This window comes from Petaurus breviceps, unplaced genomic scaffold (assembly GCF_028583685.1).
Source record: "Petaurus breviceps papuanus isolate PSGF00001 unplaced genomic scaffold, PetGlider_PUasm1.0 81, whole genome shotgun sequence".
Lineage (NCBI taxonomy): Eukaryota > Metazoa > Chordata > Mammalia > Diprotodontia > Petauridae > Petaurus > Petaurus breviceps.
Window position 1 is genome coordinate 10,477,886 of NW_027186546.1, and position 6,000 is coordinate 10,483,885.

The window sequence follows — 6,000 nt, forward strand, 5'->3', positions numbered from 1 at the left end:
CACTGGCCTCCTCACTTTTTATTGAACAAAATCTTCTGACTCTGGGCATTTTTATTTGCTGGCCTGCATGCATGAAATATCCTCCCTCCTCATCACCTATAAAATGGAGATCATAATTTATACAGCATATACCTATATGGTCATTTGGAAGAAAACACATTATAAATTTTAACATATAAATTATTCTTTCATGGGATTACAAGTTAAAATTGAAAGGTACCTAGAAGATCCTCTACTTCATTCTCTTCATTTTACAGAGAAGGAAGGTGACACAAGGAGTAAGAATGTCCAAATTTAGCATTCTTTCACTATACTGTGTTGTCATTAGTGAAGTTATTATTGTTATTGTAGTCTTGTGGTTTTTGACCAGTGATTTCATGAGTTTGAGTAAATATTCATACAGATTGGCAACTATCTATTAATTTGTATTCAATCAATAAGCATTTATTATGCACCTGCTATATAAAAGTCACTGTGCTAAATTCTGAGAGATATACAAAGATATGGATATTCTTACGATTGGCTAAAGAGAACTGAGAACATCTATGATTTGTTCATGGCTACATAATCAGTTATGCATCATAAGTGTCTGCTCTTCAGCCTAGGCTTTCCTGACACTGAAGCTGGCTCTTTATCCACCATACCATACTGTCCCTAATGATGAGGATGATGATGATAATTACCCTGATCTTCCATCTGCAATTTAAGAAGTAAAATGGTAATACATGTGGATTAGTGGAATATCTTAAATTATTTGACCTTTGTTTAATTAACTATGAAAAAGTGTGTCTACAAAATAAAGATTCTAATTATAAATATTGTCTTCATTGGAAATATTGATAAAAATTATAGTTATGAATAGCTGTAGTGACTAAACTTATCATGTGCATAAAAACAATGATTCCTTCTTTTAGGAGTAGAATCACATGGCTGGGTTACATTGAACAAATGTCTGTGTCTCTATAGTTTAGCAATATTTGGGAAGAACTAGGCTGTGTAACTTAGTAGTAAATCAATCAATGAATAAATATTTATTAACCACTTACCATATGCAAGACATGGGATTAAAAACATAAAAACAAAAAAAAAAGCAAAGAAGTCCCTGTCCTCCAAGAGCTTTTATTCATTCTATCAACTGAACAAATATATGAGTATATAGGTACATATAAAATAAATAAAAATTATTTTGTTTGAAGGAGGCACTAACATCTGTGGGAATCAGAAAAAAACACATAGAAAGTAATACTTGAACTGAGTCTTGAAGTCAATTTCAATTAGCTACAGTGGCAGTAAGTATAAATCAGGAGATAAATGAAGATACAGGGATAGTTATAGGGCAAGTGGTTTTAAACACACACAAACATATGTGTATACACATACACATATGTACACACATGCACATACATACATGCATATGTGTACATACACACATATATGTGTGTATACATATACAAACGCATATGTATGTACATGATTTCCCCTCCCCCCAATCACTGCAGCCGAAATTCAAAGGGAGGGAGCAAAATTCAAAGTTGAATGCTTTGAATGGAGGGCAGGATAAGAAATCATTATTTTGTAAATCATAAACCACTAAGTGAATGACTATTGCTAATATTATTATTATTACACTCTAAAATTAATGAATGAATACAATGAAAGTCTTCCCTTTCTCCCAAAACTTTCACTTCTCCAAGAATAGGTTCATTAGATGGTCAGCTAGTCAACATTTATTAAACACCTCAAACACCAGGTACCTTGCCAAGCACTGGGGATACACAGACAATCTGATTTCCAAGAGCACACAATCTACTGGGGGTGAAAACATGCAAATAACCAGGTACAAAAAGCTCTATAATGGAGAAATTAGAAATAATAAATAGAGGGAAGGTACTAGAATTAAGAGAGATCTGGAAAAGGCTTCTTGTATGGGTTTTCAGGGACTTGAAGGCAACTTCAAGTTTAGAAGGGACTTGAAGACGAGAGGTAGTGGTATGAAGAAAGTTTATTCCAGCCATTAGGGGACAGCCATGTTGGGAGATGGGATCAGTGTCACTGGGTCACTATTTATATTGAGGGGTAGTAATGGTGGTAGTAAGCTAAAAGAAGATAGGAGAAGGTGGAAGGGTAGGGGTCATGGGAGAGGAGGTTATGAAGGACCAAACCAAGAATTTTATCTTTGATCACTGCAATATATTGAGTAGGATGGTTACATAGTCCAACTTGTGCTTTAGGAAGATCATTTGATAGGTGAATGGAGAGTGGCCCAGAGTGGGGAGAGGGTTTTGGCAGGCAGACCCAACAACAACCTATTTCAGTAGTCCAAGAATAAGGTGATGAAGGTCTGCATCTGGGTAGTGACAGTGTTAGAGGAGAGAAGGAGGGGATATATTCAAGAGATGTAACAAAAGTACCTTAACTCATTATGGGATATAAAGGGAGGTGAAGGAAAGTAAGGAGTCAAGGATGAGATCTAGGCTGGGAACCTGAGTGACTGTGGTGCCCTCAAAAGTTATGGGGAAGTTTGGAAGAGGAGGTGTTGAGGGGGGGAAGAGAGGATAATCAGCTCAATATCTTTACAGGACATCTACCACCTTACTTTATAATCTTAGAAGAATTAATTTCATTAAAAAAAAAGCTTTGTAGGAGGAGAGCTTTAGAGCTGGAAAGGACCTCAGAGGCCATTTACCCCAACTCTCTCATTTTACAGAAGAAAAAGCTGAAATTCAGAGAGTTCAACTCACTTTGGTTTCAAATCTTTCATGTTGTCTTCTCAGCTACATGAGAAATGGGAAACTGGGGAGATCTGGTAGAACATAGCTAAAGATTATCCGAGCTCAGAAACTTGATAAATCTGCAACTATTATTGCTGTTGAACTGAGGCTCAGAAACCTGTTCATTGAATACTGTCCTTTTTCACAAACTTAATTCCTCTATGAATTTTTTTGGGAAAAGCTTTAAATGTGCAAAATTTATTCCTACCTTTTCCCTATATTTAAATCAGATTTTGTCCTTATGTAGTATTATTGCTAATAGACAAATTTGTACTTATAAAACATTCCTGTTAGGAGTTTAATAGCCTGAAGATTTCATTTTATTTATGTAGACTTTGGCAATGTGCAAGATTGCATTTTTGTAACAAGAAATGCCACATTTAAAATCATAGAACTTTAGGCTTCATGTTAACCACCACATCCTCTTTAGAGCTAAAAATAACTCATGTCTTTCCAAATGGGTATCAAGCCTTCTTTTTCTTAGAATTGACTTTTTTCCTCCTACTTACATTAAAGCCGCCCACAAGTTTTTATTCACGTGATCATGTAGGATTCTTCAGAAATGCTCAGTCTTCTTTCCTATGACCAAAGTTTCATCAAATGATACCTTTGATGTGTTTGTGTGTATGTGTGGGTTTGTGTGTGTGTTTGTATGTGTGTATGTGTGTGTGTTAGTGCATGCCTGCAAATGTAGGAGAGTTAATGTTAAATAGATGTTGAAGTCTGGATATGCGAGACACCATATCAATTTACAGTGACTTTGAATTCTATCTCTTCAAGGTCTGAACATAGGATGCAAAATAGTGTAAGTGAAAAGATTTTTTAAAATGCTAAATCAGTTGATACATTTGCACCCAAAACTGCTTTGTTTCCACTTAACTAAAAGAAACAATTGCTGTTCGAAATTTCATGTAGACATACAGACTAGGTGGGAACATGGCAATTTTGGAGTCCTTTAGTAGACATATTTGTTGGCATGCATACACTTAAGTAATGGAAGTAAGTGAAATTACTATAATTATTAATGAAAAAAATCACACTGATCATTGCATGTCAGTCAGAAATATTTTGACATTCACAGTGTGTATATAATTTGGGTATATATTAGTTTCATTTGTATTTCAAAGGCCTTTGCTTGACTTTCAATTATGCCTAAAATAAAGTACTTTCTCACTCTTTTTCTGAATGAACAATATCATCATTTTGATACATTAAAGTAATATATTCCACATGAAGAAAACTTACTTTTATACTTTAGAAGAATTGTGGAAGGTAGAAACACTTAAATTATTTCCTTTATTTTACTTTTTATTTGTGTTGAAACAGAAGTAATTACATTATTGTACACAAGAGACTAGATGTAGTCTGAAGTAGAATTTCCATGTAGAGGAAGAAGGTAGACTTTTTTGTTTTTTAAGCAATTGGGGTTAAGTAACTTGCTCAAGGTTACACGGCCAGTTATTTCTGGGTGTGGTGCTGAGTGTCTGAGCCCGGGATTCGATCTCCAGGTCGTCCCAACACTGGAGCCGGTGCTCTTACTCGCTGAGCCACCTGGCCGCCCCTAAGAAGGTAGACTTTTACTAATAGACATCAAGATAATGGAAATGCATTAAAGGGTGGCAAGCTTAGACCTAATGGGTTTTCATTTCCAGATTCATGGCATCATAGAATTAAAAGGGATGTAGGAGGTCATCTAGTTCAAACTTTATCTGAAGAATTCTGTAGTATAATACATCCAAGAACAATGTTCACCCAGCCATGAGGAATAGGTCTTGTGATAGGAAACTTCCAAATTTCTGAGGAAACCCATTCTACTTGGAAGTTTTTATTATGTTTCCATATATAGAAAGATATAGATAGATATATAATAGCATATTTATATTATGCCTTTCTCTTTTTGAGAGGCTATAATAGGTGATGCAGTCAGCTTCAGAGCTTTGTACCTAGAATCATGAAGACTGGAGATCAAGGACACTAGCTTTGTGACCCTGGGCATTTAAACTCTGTCTCAATTTCTTGAAAAAAGATTTTATGTTCATCTGCAAAATGGGGATGAGACCATCTACCTGTGGGAATATTGTTAGGATAAAAAATGTTTATAAGTTAACTGCAAACCTTAAAAATGCTATATAAATGCTAGATATTATTTTTGAGCCTTATTTGCTTTCCTTTCATTTCTATTCATTGCTCCTGGGTCAGCTTCCTGAATAAAACCAGCAAAAATGTCAAATCCTTTTTCTACAACACAATACTTTAAAACAACTATAAATCTCTCCCTTCTCCTCTCAATGATTGGAGTCAGGGGGACTTAGCTCAGCTCCTGGTTAAACTACTCAGCATGTATTTAACTTTGAATAATTCACTTCACTTCTCTTAGACTTGGTTTCACAATCTTTAAGTTGAGAATGGCTTCCAAGTTCCCCTCCAGTTATCTGTCTAAAGCCTTCTTTTCTCTGCTTATGGACACCTGCAGCTCCTTCATGCAAAAAGAGATCTTGCTTTTTCTTAATTCCAATAATGTTTTTCTAATGAAAATATTTTATTTTCTGTGTCATTGTTTAGTGTAATGTCCTACAATGAAACATCTGATTCTGTTTCCTTTATATCACATTAATCTGGCCTTTTCTCTAATTCTGGAACACGATACTCTGGCTTTCTCCCCATTGAGGAGATGTTCCCAATTGTCTATTTTTTAAACTGCAAATTTAATGAAGATAAGAAGCCCATGGTTTGCCTTGTTTTTGTAGCACAAAATGCTTAGAAATGCATATACCTTAGCCCTCCCCCTCCCAGCCTTTGTAAAATGGCGTAGGAAGAAGCCTAGAGGAAATGTCCATATATGTGGAATTATTTATGTAAGGAAGATTTATGGGAGGAGCTGGACAAGTAGCACACAGAATGAAGTACGATGTAGGGAATGTTCACATCAATGAAATTTTGGATCTATTTGATTTTGAAGCTCTGATGCAAGTATATCAAAATATCAAGAATCGAGAGACTTTCTTATTAGTGAAGTACTCTTCTGATGTGACAATCCCATTCCTTCCTGGGTCAGTGGCCACATTGGCTGCATAGGTAGCATGGTAGACAAGCTTGGGCTAGGCACTTTTAATGTGGAATAGCCTTAGAGTGTTAGGGCCACCTAGTGCCACATTAGGCAGATCCATTTTAGACATTGGGTTATTTCTGATTTTGCTTATTCTCTTTTCCTCTTATAAAGAATCCTTGA